The sequence below is a fragment of the Nicotiana sylvestris genome, chromosome 3 (genome assembly GCF_000393655.2).
Source record: "Nicotiana sylvestris chromosome 3, ASM39365v2, whole genome shotgun sequence".
NCBI classification, from domain to species: Eukaryota; Viridiplantae; Streptophyta; class Magnoliopsida; order Solanales; family Solanaceae; genus Nicotiana; species Nicotiana sylvestris.
Window position 1 is genome coordinate 184,392,643 of NC_091059.1, and position 20,899 is coordinate 184,413,541.

The following is a 20,899-nucleotide window of genomic DNA, read 5'->3' on the forward strand; positions in this document are numbered from 1 at the left end:
TAAATTCTTTTCAAATAAAATGTGTACTCGTGAATCCAGGTAGCTCGGCCTACATTATCAGGTCAAAGGTGATAGAGCAACTCGGACTCGTGCCCTCCACCCGAGTCCTCAACGAATTCAACATGGCAAGTGAAACAACAAAAGGATAAATCACCCTCCCAGTCACTGTGGCCGGCACGACCCAAAACGCCAAATTCCATGTCATCAAAGAAGACATTAGGTACAACGCCTTGTTCGGACGGCGGTGGATACACTGCTTGAGAGCAGTACCATCCACTCTTCATCAAATGATGAAATTTCCAACAAAGGATGGAATTAAAACAGTCTATGGGGAACAACATGCGGCAAGAGAAATGTTCGCAGTGCACGACGTGGCACCGGTATCAATACCTCCGCTCGCAAAAGAGCCAAAGGGTAATCAAGACACACCTTCGATTAAACCCGATCGAACAAAGTAAAGGACTGTACCGTGTCCTCATCTCGAGTAATTAGGACATATCGGTCCTCGAAACATCGTCGGCACATCCCACACTAAGGTATAACCATCTCCCTTTTTATTTCATATTTCAAACAAACCCTTATGCAGGCGCCCAATCGAAGCAGTCAGAGTGCTAAGCCAGCTCGAAGACCTTAAGGTTTTAAAGCATCTATTGCGCTCTTTTCCTTTGACCGAGTTTTTATCCCAAAAAGGGTTTTATCAGCGAGGTTTTTAACGAGGCAATATCTTCATGCTAAGGGAGACTCAACAAGTATTCGAGGCTTCTTTTGCAATCAACCTCGAACACTGGGGGGCATCCCCCCGGAAGGTCATCCGCTCAAGAAAGCGAAGAAATGCCAAATGGGGTCCCAATAGGAAAATAATGTACCAGGATAAACAGTCGAATGAACCGTGTCCGTATGCCGGGCCCCCGACGGCGAATACATGTACAATTGTACCAAATAATTGAAGAATATCTTTTATCAAAGTATCTCACACTCCAAAAGAAGCTCGGGCAAAAACGACTTCTCTGCCAGAAACATCCCGAAGACTCGGGGACTAACGTCAACAATTCAACGCCTGAATGACCTCCGAGTCGGGACTCATAAATCATAAACCCTCGGATGAGGCAACATGAAAATCAAAAAACATCTCCAATGCCAAAAGTACCCCGAATACTCGGGGACTGGCATCAAAATCTCAAAAAACGCACGACCTTAGGGTCGGAATCTCCAAAATCGTAAGCCCTCGACGAGGCAATGCAAATTCTGCAAATAATGGCTCCTAAGTCAAGAAATCACTCGATGACTCGGGGATTGCCGTCAAGCGTCATCTCCATCGACTTAGCAAAACCCGAGGCCGTAAGACCTCGAGCGGGCAGACTCGATCTCGTAAAACCTACATAAGGCAACAACTATATCTGTAAGACCTCAACGACATGAAAAACCTGTAAGACCTTAACGGCATGTAAAAACTGTAAGACCTAAACGGCATGCAAAAACTGTAAGACCTCAACGGCATGTAAAACCTGTAAGACCTCAGCGGCATGTAAAACCTGTAAGACCTCAACGGCATGAAGAACCTGTAAGACCTCAACGACATGTAAAAATTGTAAGACCTCAATAGCATGTAAAAATTGTAAGACCTCACTAAAGGCATAGACCTGATCCCAAAGTTCCAGCTATATATCGAACTTGTAAGACCCCTAAAAAGGCATACCCTCGATATAGATGCCAAAACTACTTCACTCGGGACTCAAAGGCTTCAGCCAAACACAAAAGACTCTAGTCATATGGTTGTACCAGCCGAACTAACGTGACTCGGGGATGCCCGACCGTCGCTACAAGACTTAAGAGCCATTGTCGCTAGCCCACACAGGCCTTCAATTACTCCGAATCTAATTCGAAAAGAACTGGTTAAATAGGCTACCCTCGGCATAGGCAAAAGAGCTTCGACCACGTTGGCTCCAGACCACAGGCTTTGAGCTACTCAGCCTCCGAGCCAAACATCCCGAGGTGCTCGAACATCGCCGCAAGTTACCCGAAATCGAGGTTCTTCCTGAACCGATGACGGGTCAGGAAAAATTTACTTCAAAAGCCCTTAACAAGAGGATAATAAAGCCTATATAAATGGTTGCATCAACCAAGCGCATAAGAGCCATTGTCGCCAGCCTAATGAGCCTTAGAACCACACACACAAAAGGTTGCACCGACCAAAAGAATAAGAGCCACTGTCACCAGCTTGAAATCTGAAAACTTGAGGGTTAAAATGAGCTCGATTCGTAACCCGATTCGGAGACCGGACCCAAAATAGTTAACTAAATATGCCTAAGAGCAAGGCATAAGAGCCATTGTCGCCAGCCCTCACTAAAAGGCCGCATCGGCCTACGACGTAAGAGCCATTGTAGCCAGCCCTCATTAAAAGGCCGCATCGGCCCACGACGTAAGAGCCATTATTGCTAGCCCTCACTAAAAGGCTGCATCGGCCCACACCATAAGAGCCATTATCGCCATCCCTCATTAAAAGGCCGCATCGGCCCATGGCATAAGAGTTATTGTTGCCAGCCCACATACACTAAAAGGTCGCATCGACCAAAAGCATAAGAGCCACTGTCGCCAGCCTAAATTTAGACCATTCGAAGGCCAAATAAGCTCGAGTTGATGCCCGACTCAAGGACTGCACCCAAAGTAGATAGCCTAAATATGCTTAAGAGCGAAAGTGCGTAAGAGCCTACGGGCCAGTCCAATGATCCCCAGGGCCATATCATGACTCTAAGGATTCCTACCAACTCGAAGACCAGTCCACATGGCCAAATTCAATATAGTAAGAGATACAAAAGAAATAAAGCTGCAAAGTTTTCTTTCATACACATGTGCGAAAAAGCACAATCTCCGTCTATAAACATGCTTTGAAAATGCTACATACAGATGGAAAAATCTATGCCCCCCCGGGGGATACAACCTGCTGGCCTCATCTTCGCTTTCTTCGGTATCGGGAAAAAGCAACCGAGCATCATGCTCGTCCGCCCTTGCTAGCACCAATTCTTCCGAGAGGGCGAAGCCACTAGAACAGATCTTTTCGAGGGTCTTTCTTCGAGATTTGCAGCGATCATATTCTTCAACCCTCCCTTCACGATTGAGGATCCTTCTCAGCTCAGCTTGAGCATCAAAAGCATCCTTTGAATAGATTGCCATCTCCTAGTTAGCCTTAGTCCGACTCATCGCAGCTTCTGCCCGAGCAACAACGATCTCAGCCCTGACCTTCGAAAGCTCGGACTCAAGCTTCGCAATTATGTCTGTCTGAACCGAAGCATTATCACGAGCTAAGTAAAGTTGAGCTTCAAAAGTAGGAACTTTAGCCAGAGCGTCCTTCCCCTCTAAAGCCTGAGCCTCTGCCCGAGCTCTCAACTCATCATATTCACGCCTGGACCGACCAACTTCATCTCGAAGGTGCTCCAGGCCTCCATCTTTTTCTCCAACTAAAATAAACTAAGCATTAGCCTCAGGAACCAAGAGGCGGGGTGCATGCTCACCCAGGACAGAAAATTACTTGCTCCTTCAGATGGTTCTCGTAATTCAAGCTCCGGCCCATCTCATACTGCAAGTGTACCGGCTCGACTTCCTTTTTCATCATAAAGGAGCCTAAGGGATCTCTCCTCATCTAGAGCTTTCCATAGCCCGGTTTCACAATGAAGTAGCCCGGACATAATCTTGTCGAACGCCTGCAAAAGAAAGCCCAATAAGGAAGGAAAGGCACGAAGCTCGAAAGACATATGCCAAAACTCACCATAAAGTAAAGCCGATGGGCTTCCTCAAAGGCCGAGCACACACCTACCAATCTAGTTCCTTCAGCCCTGAAAGAGTCGACTCTGGTCGAACCATGGTCGCTCGGTGTACCCGACCCCAGGTTTCTAGTATCTCCCAAAGTATTATCGACGAAAAACGAAGGCGACAACAATGGAGAAACCCTCTTTCTAGAACCAGGAACCGTGGACACGACAGGCTCAAACGATGCTTCCGCTCTGAAGCCACCGTCCCATTTTGCCTTATTTTGAGCACAATCACCCTATAAAAGCATCTCTCCCTTATTGCTGTCGTTCTTCAGCCCGGAAGTTGGCAACCCTTCCCCCTCTTCGGAGGAGCGCGACCTCACCTCGAACGGCTCTTAAATGCCTACAACAACAAACTCAATATGCATGAAGGGAAAATATCTCTCCAAATGAAGGAAGGGAGGGGAAAGTATAACACAACACTCACCATGATGTTTCACTTCCCATCTGCCCCGGGACGTAGCTCACCACTTGCGTTCGTCACAAGTCGAGTAGGTCACCAACTTTCGGACCCAATCTGGCAGATCAGGAACGTCATCCGGCGCCCATGAAATCGCTGCAGGAAAAGAAAAGAAGGCACAGTTATAAAACCAGGCTTTCGTCATAGACAGAACTGAGAAAGCATGAGATGCACCACTTACGAGTATAGTTCCATTCCTCAGGGAATGGCATGAGCTCCACGGGGTAATGTCAGCGATTCGCACCTGGACAAAGCGACCCATCCACCCCCGATCTCCGTCTTCCTTATCATCAACAACAAAGGGCGTGGTTGATCGGCATCGCAAGGTCAGCAGACCCTGATGATAGAAGGGCCGACACAAACTGATAAGATGACTAAGAGTAGAATCAAGCCTCGCCCTCTCCGCGAAAAATCTCATCATCAGCACTATTTGCCAAAATGATGGAAGGATCTGCGCCAAGGTGACCCGATACTCTAGGCAGAAGTCGAGCATAACCCAATAAAGGGGGCCCAGTATGAAAGGGTATGTGTACACATTCAAGAATCCATCAGCATGATTTGTGATGCCCTCACCCGGGGGGAGTGTCTGTAACACTACCTTTTCCCCCATCCGTAGTCTTTTCTCACTAACTAAAGATGTTCTTCTCCTATCGAAGAAGCAACTTTCAAGGCATACTCTCGTTGGTACTGAATGTCGGAGGCAGAGCTCTCCCCTCTCTGCCGGGCAAACCCTAATGTAGCAGTCATGATTACCTCAAAATTGGAGAACTAAAGCAGGAGTCTGTGCAAGTACATTAGTACTGAAATAACGAAAGGATTGATGCAGAAAGAGAAGGGCAACTGCTTGAAATAGTGGGATCTCCAAAAAATCAAAACATTCTTGTATATATATACTCATGGGATGGCAATGATCCATCTATCTCAAAACCAATTAAAAGCACCGTCGCCAGTCCCGAGGTGGTACCCGACCTCGAGGACCTTCATCAGGAAGAAGTTAGGCTCCAGAAAGTCGATGACACCTTCGCCAATGCCGAGGTGGTACCCAACCTCGAGGATCTCCATCAAAGGAAAGTTAAGCTCCAGGGAGCCGACAACATCGCCAGTCCCGAGGTGGTACCCGACCTTGAGGACCTCTATCAGGACAAGGCTAGGCTCCAAGAAGCCGATGACGCCTCCCCCAGCACCGAGGTGGTACCTGACCTCGAGGATCTCCATCAAAGGAAAGTTAAGCTCCAGGGAGCCAACAACATTGCCAGTCCCGAGGTGGTACCCGACCTCGAGGACCTCCATCAGGACAAGGCTAGGCTCCATGAACCTGATGGCGCCTTTGCCTGCACCGAGGTGGTACCCGACCTCGAGGATCTCCATCAAAGGGAAGGTTAGGCTCCAGGAAGCCAATGGCATCATTACGAGACCCCAGGTGGTACCCGAACTCGGGGTTTTTTTGTCAAAAGGAAAGCAGGCTCCAAGGAAATAAGCATTTAAACTCCACCCGTATGGGCTTGGCCCCAAGGTACCGTCTGAGATCGGGCAAACCCTCTTCCAAGATCTATCTACAGCGCCTTAAGGATATTTACCCTAAGCCTAAAGCGAGTTTCCAAGTGGTCCAAATTTGAATGAACCTCCGCTCAGGGACTGCCCTGGAGAGATCAAAGGCAGTACTCACTACTACAAAAAAGACCTTTAGCGGCAATACAAAACGGATTTAGCAGCAATAACAATAGCCGCTAAATCTTTTACCAGCCATTAGGGTTTTGCCGCTGATGTTGGGGTTGGCAAAGACTTTAGCGGCTTTTCTCGCAAAAGCTGGTAAAGGGCATGGTTTATTGCCGCTAAAAATTATTATCTTTAATGGCAATTGTTTGCGGCAAGTATAATGGCTATTAAATCCAATCCAAAACGGTCAACTATACCTCTTTAGCATCTATTTTTATAGCTGCTAAATTCAAACTAATTGCCGCTAAAGGTTCGCATCTCTAACGGCAATTGTTTGCCGCAATTATAGTGGCCACTAAATCCAATCCAAATGGCTAATTATACTTCTTTACCATCCATTCTTATAGCCGCTAACTTCAAAATAATTGCCGCTAAAAGTTCGCATCTCTAACGACAATTGTTTGTGGCAATTATAATGGCTACTAAATCCAATCCAAACGGCTAGTTATACTTTTTTACCATCCATTTTTATAGCCGCTAAATTCAAAATGGTTGTCACTAAAAGTTCACATCTTTAATGGCAATTATTCTATTGCAATTAAAAAGGCAATACTATCCCTTCTTTAACATCTTAGTTTGCCCTTTAGAGTCCATTTTAATAGCTAATATGTTTAACTAAATTGCCGCTAATAATCAATAGCTTTAAAAGCCATAAGCGATAATAGCAATAATTTGGCCACAATTAATAATATATAGTTACTACATTTGTATAGAATATGACCCAAATAATAAAATATATTAATATTAATTAAAAAAACATAATATATCTCATAAAATCTTAACAAACAAAAGAAAGTAGTAATCAAAAATATTAATATCACAGTAACTTAAAACATAAAAATATATTGTTTGGACTAAATAGCAATGTCATCATTGTAATAATCCAGAATGATGGTCTTCAAATGATTTCCGCAACTTTTCATCATTTTGAAATCTTCCAACCGCTAAATCATCGAACATCAGACTGTATGACCTGAAATTATAAAATAATTGTGTTAAAGGATAAAGTATATACATGAAGTGCTGAAATAAGAGACTAGTGTTATAGCTAACAGTGTAGATTTTATAGCTACCAGTGCATTTTCTTTTGCAGGAACAAATGAATTTCATTCTTTTTCACAGATTCCTAGTGCTGGAAGGAGATACTAAACCTCGACAAGTCAAACTCCTAATCTAAGGATTAGAATTGCTAAAAGAAGACCACAGATTGAGAATTCAGGATGAGGGCATTTACACGACATGTGGAGCACCACATGAAAGGAAGATCTTAACTCGAAAGCTAAATGTTCACTGCCAGATATCTCATCACTCCACTGAGATACTCAGATTCAGAAGGAGAAGAACCTAAGAACATTTGGGAAAATTTGGAAATCATATGAGCAAACCAATTGTGCAGTGTTCGAGCACTCTTAAACCATTCATCTAAGTCATGCAACTAAAACAACTATACAAGAACCAAATAAATGAGTCCCAAACTGTAGCTCAACAAACCAGTTTGCTAGAAACTTTAAACAATGCAGAATAGAACAGACTTATAGCTATTAACTTCCCGGAGTAGCCACAAAAGTGCAGAAAGTTTTATTGTCAAAGCAAGCAAGAAGCCAAAATTCCTTTATAGTTTTGGTCAGCCCAAAATGTGCAGAAATTTCAGCTTCAAGTTGTGGAAAATTGCTGTCAAATACTACTCAAATCTTGATCACAAACAGCTGAACATTAGGCTTTTCAGAAGCTGCAAAAACTGGGCAGAAACTTCCAACAGAAACAAAAATTGAATTCAGCAAACAGAGGCCCTATCTAGCTGACACTTTGTGATATTAATTCATATGAGCAAACCAGTTGTGCAGTGTCCGAGCACTCTTAAACTGTTCAGTTATGTAGTGTCAGTTTTAGAAGAGCTCGTATTTCTTCCTTGTCATTCTAAGGAAACAGTACTCTTCTTATAGTTCTAATATCTAAAAGGCTATCATGTTTCATCACCAGAATCAATTTAGTTTGTTTTCTTCCTGATGTCTCATTGTATAAATTACACTTCTGAAATATGAATTTTCTACTTATGGACTTCTTTTGGAATTTTTTTTCTAATGAAGTAAAGCTTGCACTTATGGGCTGAGGTATAGTAGTAATTCATAGGCTTCTTTTTATATGACACTATCTGACATGCTAAAGCAATTTCTTTTTCCAAATATGTCAACCAAATGGCTCTCTGCCCCAACCTATTTTCCCAGTAAATTACCAACAACCCCGGAAACTTCCACAACATACGGCAAACACGGTAGATAACTCACTATCATCTTTAAGAATGACATATCAACTTTTTGAGGAGTCATAGGAGCAAAGCTAGAAATAGAGTAGGTAGCTTTTGGGACGGAAATTAAACAAGACTGATTCACCAAAGAAGATGAAGAAGATCCTGCGAAGGTGGCCCTGGAAGTTGAAAAGCTTGTGCTATTTCTATTGAACATGAGAGGAAGTTGTTCTTCGGAAGGGATAATTGTATAACTTATATGTACTGTCTAATAGCTTACCTAATTTGTACTCTTAAGTGTTCACTGCTCGTTATATGGCAGCAAACAACTAAACAAATAAGAACGAAATCAAATTGTCAAACTCTTTACCCACGTGTATATCTTTTTAGTAAACTCTTCACCCAGTTTTGTCAATCTAAATCTACAGAATAAGTTGTGGCCTATTGAGTCAATAAATTAGAATGACCATTAATATTGTTCTTGTTCCAAGGGACAATACACGAAAATGCTTTAATCTAGCATGTTATCATGTCACTCATAGGATGTATAAAGTAATAAAATTAGGAAGGAGGAAAGAGAAGAAAATTGACAACAGAAGACATACTCTACAACACCCTTTCCCTAACTAAAAGTAGAAAACAAACTCACAATTACTACAACAAAATGCCTCTAGTAGAAAGTTGAAAAAGTAGTTCCAAACTGGTTCAAGAAAGCTGGTACAAGACTGGTGCACAGCTGGTAACCAAACTTAGTTCAAACACTTGGAGATTAATTGCCGAACTCAAAACAATCCACACTTTACTAAGATACTGTAGTGGTGCAAATTAAGAAATATCTGCTGAAGAACTAAATAGCCTGAACTCAACAACTACCTACTGAAGCATGAAACAGTCTAATGAGTAATAGAATTAGTTAGGGAATTGACTCCTCCACTGTTCTATGTACAAAATGCATGTGACATGAATTATAAGCCCAAATACAACAACAAATTAATAAAAATCGAAGGAGGAAAACTCAAACAATAGTGACGAAGGACAAAGATGAGTAGTACCATGAGAAGGTTGAGCATTTTCAGCAGCACTATGTATTCTTAATGTTTGTGGTACTCGTTCATGTCCACTATTGGCATCGGGAATCTAATAAATATTAACATGTTAGATAACAATACTTTTATATGATTATAATTTCATTTAAAATATCTAAAGTTTATGAAATGGAGTTACCTGTTCACCTAAGGTGCCATTGCTACTTTGAGGCATAGATGCATTAGGAGAATAATTGCGCATTAATTGTCTCATTTGGAGTAATTCTGATTGCATATTCTCCTGATTTTGTTTCATAATATTCATTTCTTCATTTCGTTTCTTCTTTAACTCGATCATCTGTTGTTGTAACCTTTGTATAACCTCATTAGAAGAATCATCTGCAGCAATATTTCCTAAGGAAGACCTACTACCCCACAGAACAGAAGGAGTTGGACCAAGTCCTAAACCACGAACATACTCACTTTTTTCATTTCCCAACACCTGGGAATCACACGCCTTCCCAAGCAACGCTACAAGGAGGTTGCTCAGTAGATCTCTCACTATTGCTCATCCTTTCATTTATCATTTCCTGACCATAGAATACACAATAAATCCATTTTGGAATTCATGAATAGGAAAAAATACATATTGTTTGACGTAGTCATCAAACCAAAAAAAAAAAAGAATAAATCTTACGATTGTCTTGACAGAATCATCATCCGGTGGCCTACCATCCTTACTTTTTTATGAGTTAATAGTACAATTTTTGCTCGTGTAGGCACTATCCCGTTTACAACCTAACACAATAAAAATGATATCATATATGCATAACAAGAAAAGCTTAAAATATTATAGTTTGTAGTTTTCACAGGTTCACCTGCTCATTCATCAAGGTGGCAATACTTTTTGATCCTCCTGTATGAGGCATCGTTTGCTTGGCCCTATTGTTTCTATTTGCTTGCATACGTCTCTGTCATTAAAATATTAAAATGATATCTTATAAATTTTAAACAAAAATTGAGCATACCTAAAATCAAAACGCTTTAAAAATGTGCAGACTAGGAGAATTTTCAAGATTGATACCTTAGCTTTATCAGAAAGCCAATAAGAGACAAGATCACTCCATTGATCCCTCGGTATACGACTTGGTCTATTTTTTAGTAAAGTGTCTTTAGTCTTATATTTTTGCGCATATTCACCCTTTAAATTGCACTTGTAATCTTTCCATTTCTTTCCTAGTGACTTTAAGACCCACGCTTCTCCACGTTTTGGGATAGAGAACTTCTTCTACAAAAATATAAGCCAATATTTAGAAGATAACATCATGTATAAAAGATTAAGGATGTTCACAAAATAATAATGATAATAATAATAATAATAATAATAATAATAATAATAATAATAATAAAAATAATAATAGCTATTCCATATCCTGGCAAAATCCACCAATTTCTTCTTTTCTTCGTTGTTAAAATTTCTCCAATTATCTATATGTAAAGGTGTTAGTTCTGGAGTTCTGGCAATAATTCCTAGAAAGCTAGCAAGCTTTCGATCCTCTTTCCCAATGGCTTGGTTACGATTATTAAATGGTACATCAATTATCTTCCCCAGTGGAAGTTTCCAAATATATTTCAATAGTAGGCCCACGAATTTTTTTGCTTCTGAATTACCTAGAATGAAAACGAGAACAGAACGTTAGATAGTACAATAGCTAGAACAACTATTTACTTTGCACATACTAGAAGAATTATTTACTTTTCACTTATGAGCAATTAAAATAATAACTTCTACAAAGTCGACAATACATAATAGAAAAGGTGGGAAATAAAAATAAAATGTAAAGCAAACTCTCAACTCAAAGAACAGTCGGTAACATAAACTTAAAAATGTCATATCAACATAATTAAGGAACTTCAAATTGGCAAGTGAAAGGCTTGCCATTTTACCAATACATAAGGTACAATATATATCTTCAAACTCCATCTGATCAAAATATCTCCACAACCCCAAAATAACAGGATAAAAAACACTTGCAAGAAAATATAAGGAATTAAAATGTAATTAAGATAGAGTTTAACAATCTTGAGTATTAATTAAGGGAAAGTAATTAAGAGCACTGGAACACGACTACTGTTAGGCCGCAATAGGAAGCTCAAGAAATCAAATTGAAAGATCTTTACAAGGTATTCTAATAGAATGCAAGGATGGATACTAAGAAGCTTGAAATTCAACAACATGACAATACAGGTGGGCAGATAATGCTATAATTTTTGGACAAGCAATACACGTGATCAGGTAATTAATCTCAGTATCCATAAACTGTGTAACACCTCCAAATGCATCATGTATCATTCCTCGCATATCGTCGCCCCTTAGAGTTGACTGGTTGCAGTTATTTTCTCCAGCATTGTTTGATCCCGTTAGAGACTCCCCATGACAAAACCAAGTATCATATGACGGTATAATACCATTAACCACAAGATGATCATATGATGTAGCCCGATTTACTTGATGGATAATCACACACTCCATACAAGGACATGCAATTTTTCTCCAGGTTGTTTTCCAGAAAAGGAATGATTTAAAAAATCCTCCACTCCATCCAAATATTCTATACTAACTCTATCACAATACATCCATCTTTTATTTCTAAGATTGTCCATGACGTTCAAGAATATTCCTTTCTTTTCTTTAATTACTGCAAGAGCTACATATTTGTTAGTAAAAAGGAGAAATTAATCAAAAAGGTAGTTCAAAATAAAATAACCATCCTGTTAGTAGGTAATTCCATAGCTCAAAGATATCATTTTAACAATTGAAACTATCAAACATAAATCTATTAAAACTATCTTTTTTAACAATTAAACTATTAAACAGTTAAACTATTTTAACAATTGATTCATAAATCTTTTAAGAATAGAATTATTAAAGTTATATTTTATAGAAGAACAATATATCATATATTTAAAATTTTCAAAACTTACTACTCATATTTGTTGAATATCCAGATATATACTCCATTTTTACCAATTTGTTTTTAGCTCTTTTGTTTATTGGGCGCCAATTTAACTAGTTCTAAAGCTAAATGGAATATAAGTTAGTTTATATATTAAAAGTATACAAAGCCTAATATAATTGCGATGAAATCATCCATCTAAAGTTTAAGTTAAAGACTACTTAAACTAAACATGACAAGAAAGAGATAGAGTAAATAAACTTGAAAAATTTAATAGATTATGCAAAGCCTAAAAGGGTGTGAACTTTTTTAACAATAAGACGATGATTGCAGTGATATGGGGCTACTACATAGGGGGCTCAATCGATATGAAATATTTTGTTATTTATAAACAGATCATAGTCATCATAGAATAAACATGTAATGAGAAAGAAATCTAGCCAAAGATAACTTGCCAATTTTCACTATATTGGTTCATAAATTTTTTAAAAATGAAATTATTAAACTTATAAATTATAGAAATTTTTAAGGCTGGACATTCTGATTATAACTAACAAGAAACTAATGGGTACTGACTGTCGAAGGATTCTATATATTGCTAACAACCCAAGTTGTTTCTTAACAAACGAATGAATTACTGTGGTTGACAGTCCTATTGGCTATTGAGCTTTTAGATGGTGAAAAGTAGCCTTAGAAAACATACAGAGGAACCAATTCACAAAATAATACCAGAACAGAGGAGGAAACAATTCAATCAATCGACTATCAATCTAACAGCAGTCAGATATCACAAACGACTTAGCAAAAACATAAAAAGCTATACTTTCACAAATTATTACTAAGTTGTTGTTCAACAGCCCTTGGCTTATCGCTCTTCTTCGTCGAACATGTTCCACGATACCAGAGACTAACATGGATATACAAGAGATGAATATGCCAATTCCTATTCTTTCTATAGGTCTAAGCCTTACTTGTCTTCCTTTTATTTTAGATGCCAATGGAATGAGCATGCGGTCATAGATAAGTATCCTAATTGTTGTAGTTCATTCATAGTATTTAAGGTCATATTATTACTAAAAGATTCACTCGCACATCGAGCTCCGAGCTAAAAAAATGCATATCGTTACCTTCAAATAGTCAAACAGAATGAGACTTTAAACCAAAATGTGGCGCCTAAAAGTAGGAACTTTCAGCTGAGACTAAAATAACAATAAAAAATAATACGCCATTAAATTTGGCAATGTTGGAGAATAATGGAAAAATGTAAGGGACAATCGTGTGAAGAATGGTGCACAGAAAAATCTAGTACAAGGTCAAACTGGTAAGGAAATTGTTCCAGTCGTTTCTAACAGTGTGCAACAGGTTCAAACTACTGAAAGTGTTCATCGAGCTATTGAAATTTCTGGAAGGGAGATTGTGCTAATTTCTGGGCATGTCCAACAAGATCAAGGTCACATAAGAAATGAAATAGTCATAGCTACTGGGCAATTGCAGCAAAATGATGTTAATACAAGGAAGGAGATTGCCCTTGCAGGTGTAGTTAATAATCAGCAAATCCAAACCTCTAACAAGTTTGCAATGTTAGAGGTTCAGGATGATGACGAGGAGAACAATAACCAATTGGTTATGGTAGAAGGAAGTGCTAAACCTAGTAGTCCTACTACTAATCTCAATGCAGGTGGGAGATTAAATCCTAAAGCATCTGTTTTTACCCCTAAATCTACTGGGGTTGGGAGTACATCAAGGAAAGAAAAAGCTGGAAATATTACTGGGAATGAGAGTGCAATAGTTGAGGGTGTACAAAAGGAGTCCACAACAGCATGGATTAATAGAGCTTTTGTAGGCAATCCTATTACAACCAATCAGTCCTGTCAAGAAATTCCTTCTCAGGCTACTGATATAGATGCAGCATTGAAGGTCCAATGTTAATGAAAGATTACAATTAAGTGGAGGGAAACTATGGAGTCAGCAAGTTGAAGAGGATCCAGAAGAAGGTGAACTATCGAGAACCATAAATTTACTACTTGTAAGATATTTTATGTTAAAGGTTGTCATTATATGAATTCGAATAAGTCGTCATTCCTAACCATGATGACAGAAAAGAAACAAAAATACTACAAGACAAGTTGCTTAGTCGACAGTGACAAAGTTCCAGTTTGGATTAATTTCTAGTCAGCCTTTCGAATACAAAATACCATTATGCACCTAACTGTAATATAAAAGACCAAAGCCTCTTAACTATTTTGCTTTCTACAATTGCTTCCTGAAGACTGAAGTGTAGAAAAAAATGCAACCAAAAAAGGAAATAGATAGGAAGAAGATCATATCCAAACGTATCGTCTTGTGCTTTACACTTATAATACTTTGTCACAGATGTTTGTTTTCTTTCATTAAATAAAGTGATTAAACGAGAGTTTGTTGGAAAAGGCAACACCAATTTAAACAATCAAGCATCATCAATCAATTGTAAATAAATCTATATAAAAAATCGAGCAAAAGGATCCACTGTAAAATAATCCATATAATCAATCGAGCAGCATCAACCATCAATCCATTGTAAATCAATCCAAATAAACAATCGAGCGGCATTAATCCACTGTAAATCGCTCAATCCATATAAAAATCGAGCAATATCAATCAACGATGTATTGCAAAACAATTGCAATCGACCAATTTAACAGAAGAAGAAGAGAAATTAATAGGGGAAGAAGAGAAGGTCACAGAAACGAGAGAACTTACATGGAAAATAATCGACGACGAGGTACTGAAAATTGACGCAGCAACAATCTAGGTTTTCCTATCATTCAATCCATATAAAATTGAGCACCATCAATCAAGAATGTATTGAGAAATGATTGCAAGAAACCAATTTAATAGGGGAAGAAGAGAAATTAACATGGGAAGAAGAGAAGGTCATAGGAACGAGAGAACTTACCTGGAAAAAAATCGACGACGAGGTACTGGAAATTGATGCAGCAGCAATTTAGGTTTTCCTATTCAATTGACGGTATCTGTTTCTATTAAAAGGAAATATGTTTTCCTAGTTCCTACAAGTTTCTGATTAGAGGGAACGATAATTCTCGTCCAAAAAATTTGGAGGGAACGATGTTTTTCTTTTTGTGGGAAAGGAAACGTTAAAATAATAAAAAATTAAATTCAATTAGTAATTTTTAGTGGCAATTGTATTTTTATTGCCGGTAAAATGATATCTTTTACTGGATAATGCTCATGTGCCGCTAATTTTTCAGCTTAAAGAATTTATTAGCAACAATTGCCTTATTGCCGCTAAATAATTGCCGCTAAAGGTCTTTTTTGTAGTAGTGACTTGTCCACAGGCCTCCGAGCAAATTTCTTCTCAAAGGTTACCACGGAGTTTAAATAGTAAATCATAGTTTCAAGGCCCAAAACGTTACTTTCATTCTACTCGAAGTCAAGGTCCCGACGACCCGAGTTCATCGGCCCGATCCAGGTTCGATCCAAGGGATCGCAAAAGGTTCCGTGCAAGGCCATACTAATCAACTGAAGGCTAGAAAGAATACTCACACCCGGGTTCGATATTGACAACAGCAGACAGAGTCATGCATTTAGAGTTTCCACAAATATAAAAGAATATACCAAGCATTGAAGACAAATTGGAGAAATATCTTTGTATTCATGAACATTCGATTACAAAAGCCTACGAGGGGTCCTTACACAGAAATAAAGAAGCGAGAGGGTACATATGTAGTGAAAGCCTAGGACCTAGTCTACTCTCAAAGGTTCATCTCCGGTAGCAGCATCTCTGAGCACCACCCCCTCCAGTATGCATCTCAACGGTGATACCTTCGACCGCCACCTCCTCTATCCCAGCTCAATCCCACGGAGCAATATCTCCAAGGGCGAAGATGAAGAAGAGGAAAGCGGGAAGGCAAAGAAGAGGAAGGTGATGTAGAAGAGGTAGGAAAAAGAGACACAGCCCGCCGAAGCCAAAGGTTGAAGATTCGGCGGGCCTCAACCCTACTCGCATGGTCGCTCAAAGTCCACCTTTCGGGACATCCTGTCGTGCGATCTTAACGGCCGGTGCGCTATTTTATCTCTTGGGAAAAGACCCGAGGGATAAATTGCAGCACCAAGCCAGGGTAGGAGAGTGAGTAACGGTGTATGGTCCGAACACTCTCTCGAGCAGCGATGTAGAGTCCAAATGTTCCCCCAAGTCGGAACAAGCCGACCCCCTTTATCTCGCCACCTCGATCTAATGACGACAGCAGTAATAGTTGTAGCAATAACAATAACAACAACGAGACAGTATAATCTCGCTCAACACAGCAAAGCCTAGGTAAAAGGCCATGGTATGACTGATAAGAACGCCGCTGTAAGACCTTAAGACCAGAGACCCCAAACATGGCTGGTGGAAATGGAGAAGGATAATGAGAATGATAAGAAAGGAATGGAAAGATGTTTAGAGGCACTTGGATAAAAAGATAACATGGAAAGGCCCCATTTATAGGGGTTGACAATGTGGCCAACAATGCCTTTGAAAGATGAATCAACAGGCATAATCAATGTGCCATTAGAAACTGGATCGACGACAATACGGTCACCTTGAAGAATGGGAATCAATAGCACATTAAATGATGCTGAAAAGACAAGACCATAGGATGTACTGGTTATCGTGAAGGTTTACATCGTAAGTGTGATATCATCCCCGTGACATCCCTGCGAGAAGTCCGAAGAGTCAGATGTCAAAATCATTTCTTATCGCTCCTATCTAAGAAATGCGGGGACTATCTGTGTATGGTGAAATCGGGGGGTCCAATTTCTCATTATCAAAGCACCTCAGAAGACCATCTCGAAGTCTCGAGGCTATAAAGTTATGATCGAGTCTCCTTTCTCTAGGCTCGTCGACACTCAATCTTAGGATAATATTGACCATGGTTACTGTAGAAATAGGGATTTCCCAAGGCACGTGGCTAGGACTAATAGAGCCTAGAGAGCTACTTTAAGACCCAAGTCAGGGTGTCATCTAGTTATCACATCTACGTATCTTTGTAATTAATGCTTATTGTACTATGATGGGATTTCGCTCCTATATAAAGGGGATCCCTATCAGTTTGTAAGGGTTAGTTGTTCCGGCTGCTCCATAAGAAATATAGAAGAACATTTTTTGCTCTCTCATACACTATCTTGATATTATTGCTTTCATTTATTGTCTTCATATTTATTCATCATTTATTGTCTATCATTGGCCGTAAAGAGCCTCCATTGATTCTATTATAATTGTTAGTCACATAGCAACTGTCTTTGATAGCTCGTAATCGAGCTCTGAGATCAACCTCGAGGCCCAGAATCGACAAGCCCGAGGCCCCGAATAACTAACCTATCGGTTTGATTATAGCTCTCTCCTTAACTTTATTTCGTTTCTAGATCTCATATGCTTAGCACCAACTGCTTAACAAACTAGCATAAAAGTAGATCACGTATTTTTAGAATCCCATCAACAAATTTAATTGTTATTACCATTTTGATGGTAAACGTGCACATCGGCCCAAGTGATAACTAGGTATTCGATCAAATTCTTCTTCAACTGTTGTGAAGCCACTGAACTTCGAATGTTGAGACCTTGAGTAAAAGCTTGGACAGCCCAATCATCAGTGACCAATGGCAAATCCATCTGTTCCATTTGGAATCGAGATACGAACTCCCTGAACATCTCGTTGCCCTTGTGCCTTACCTTGAAAAGGTCTGACTTCCTGGTTGAGACCTTGATGGCCCCGGTGTGTGCCTTTACAAAAGAATCTACAAGCATAGTAAACAAGTCAATAGAATTAGGCGGTAAATTATGATACCATATCATAACATCCTTCGATAGAATCTCTTCGAATTTCTTTAGCAAGACGGATTCAATCTCATCAACTTCCAAGTCATTTCCTTTGATAGCACACGTGTATGAGGTGACATATTCGTTTGGATTAGTCGTCACATTATACTTAGGAATCTCAGGCATATGAAACTTCTTGGGGATTAGCTTCGGAGATGCACTTGAGGGGAAAGGTTTTTGTATAAACTTTTTGGAATCTAGTCCTTTCAATATTGGTGGTGCCCCTGGGATTTGGTCGAACCTGGAGTTATAGGTTTCCACATTCTTGTCATTTTCCTAGATCTTCTTCTCCCCTGTCTCGATTTGCTTTGTTAATTCTTCAAGCATCTTTATGATAGCAAGATTGGATTCTGATTCCTTCTCATTCGATTTCCTCAAAGCCGATTCGACCCTGTGTATAACTTCCTGGGATGGCTCAAGTTTGACCTTGCTCGGTGTGTGGTTCTGATTTTGGAGCTGGGCTATTGCAGCCTGTTGGGCCTACAACATTTCGAAGATCACCCGCAGGCTGGTCCTGCTATCTTCACCGCCATGTGAGTTTTGAGTAGCTGATCTGGTACCCCCGCGAATGCTGCTTTCAGGATCGACAGCCAAATTTCCATTGATGGCTACATGCGAACTGGCATCGATCAGATCTACAGCTGAAATTCCATCGAGGCCAGCAGGGGGTACAACGTTTCCTAGTGCAATATTCTCATTTCCACCGTAGTGGCCAAGATCATTGTTAATGTTTTGAGGTTCTAACTGAGAGTTTGACATCTTTTAATCTTATAATCAAAGATACTTCAAAGAACAAGTATAAAATAGTGTGTGTTATGAATGTTTGTACCAGGCAATCACTATTGTCCTTAGCTCCACGATGGGTACCAAAATGCTTACCCTAAAAACGGATAACAATTGAATTTATATGTGGTTTTAAGGACACGTGATTTTACTTGGCACAAACTGAGAAAAAACATAAATTGATATTGAAATTGATTGTAAAGGAACAAATGCAAACCAAACGAATCAAATAGCCTTGACCCTAGAATTCGATCACTCTTGAACCAAGTGAAGATTTAGTTGATACAAGAACAAAGTAACAATATAATGAAAACTAGAGAAAGACAACATATTGCTTTATGTAATGTGAATGTGATACCTTTATAAATGATCAACTCCCCTTTATATAGTAGGGGAGTCCTACCCTTGGTACAATTCTGAATACAGTAAGAAATCTCATGATTAGCTAATTAATCGACCTCTTCTTGATACGTGTCGAGATCTCTGCCGTGATCCTCGCCCGATCGCGAATATCTCGGCTTCCTATTATTTGGCTCGGCAGGCTTCCCTCGATCTTTCTCAATCTCTATCCCGCTCGGTCTCGATCTTGGCTGATCTCGATCTCGATCAGTCCCTGAGTCACGAGCTTGGCAATCTAACTCCGTGTCATGATCTGATATGACATAGGGTCAAACCTTGGCTTTCCATGCCCTGGTCTTGGTTAATCATACAAAAAGGGCAAACCCGATTTTAACCGTATACAAGAACAAAGTGTATGTAAAACATATGTTAACCAGTGAAAATTAATCCCTACATTTATGATTTCCAGTATTTTTTTTCCTTTTGGGTTGTATGTTAGCAAATGAAGTTATATCTTGCCAGGTGAAGAAGTTATGACAACACCACAGAGTGAAGTTGACCAGCTACACTACATGAAATAAAGTTTTCAGTGACAACATTACATGGCGGTCTCTTAAGTCGCTACGAAAGGTAATTTGTCTATTATTAGCTTTTGTAGCGACCAACATCTCCACAAAAAGTAAATAAATGCGCCACAAATAGATTTAACGTAGGTCGCCACAACTACCTACACCTACATAACTTTTTACAGTGGTCGTTAGGGGTGCCAATGGTTCTGTTCGACCGGTTATTTTATAAAATTTGTACCATATCAATTTTTTGATTATTCTATTATGTATAACCAAAATTAGACTTTTCGAAACCGTCTCAGTCATATCAGTTTCTCTTCAGTATCGGTATGGTTGAGTTAATTTTCGATTTTTTTTAAATGTCATGTAAAAGTCACCAGTAGAACTAGAATGCAATAACATATATTCTTTTATATGACTTAGCAAAACTCTCTAGATATTTTTACTGTTTAAAGGGTGATAAATTAAAAAAACATAAAAGAGGGCTAGAGTATACATCCATCAACTATTTTACAGCAACGTAAAAGAAACCAAACAAAGATAAAGAAAATATAAATCATATGAGTGGAAAGATATTAACCAAGCTGAGACTCAAGAATAAAGTCTATAGAAGATTAAATATTAAAAAAGATAAATCTAAATTATATGAAAGGAAACATATTCAATACATTGTAGTTTGCTAGTCATAATCACTAAAATACTTTGTGTATTGCAAATGAAGATGCTGGAAATAACTTAGCGTAAGTAGAATTAGCATAATAGGTTTTAGGAATTAATATTTTGAGATAAATTACTCGTTGACTTGTAACCGTTTTCATAATTCCAAAGTCCAAAGAAAAATTTAATACTTTATTATTTTAAATTAACTATATAAATATATTTTTTAAATGTAAAATTTATTCGATACGGTTCGGTATTTTTTTAATTTATTTTTATAAAATAAAAAATTTGCCCTAATTATTGGTACGGTTATAAATTTATATAAAAACCTACGACTTTTTTTAAAAAAACTAAAAAATCGATTCGGTGCGCTACGGTTCGGTCGGTTTAGTCCATTTTTAAAAATCCATGGAAACTCCCATGCCACTCTAACCAGCGACCTGTAGGAACTTTTAACGGCGACTAAATTGGTCGCCCTCAAA

The 20,899-nt window shown here is 39.0% G+C and overlaps 1 long non-coding RNA gene across 1 annotated transcript; it reads right to left on the reverse strand.

Moving 5' to 3' along the window:
- Positions 1–2,833: 2,833 nt before the first annotated feature.
- LOC104234278 (uncharacterized) lies at positions 2,834–6,026 on the reverse strand. Its single transcript, XR_712923.2, has 4 exons — positions 4,448–6,026; positions 4,234–4,362; positions 3,764–4,149; positions 2,834–3,698 (listed from the first exon to the last, which is right to left on the reverse strand). It is a non-coding gene; the product is annotated as an uncharacterized lncRNA (long non-coding RNA).
- Between the last annotated feature and the right edge of the window lie 14,873 nt (positions 6,027–20,899).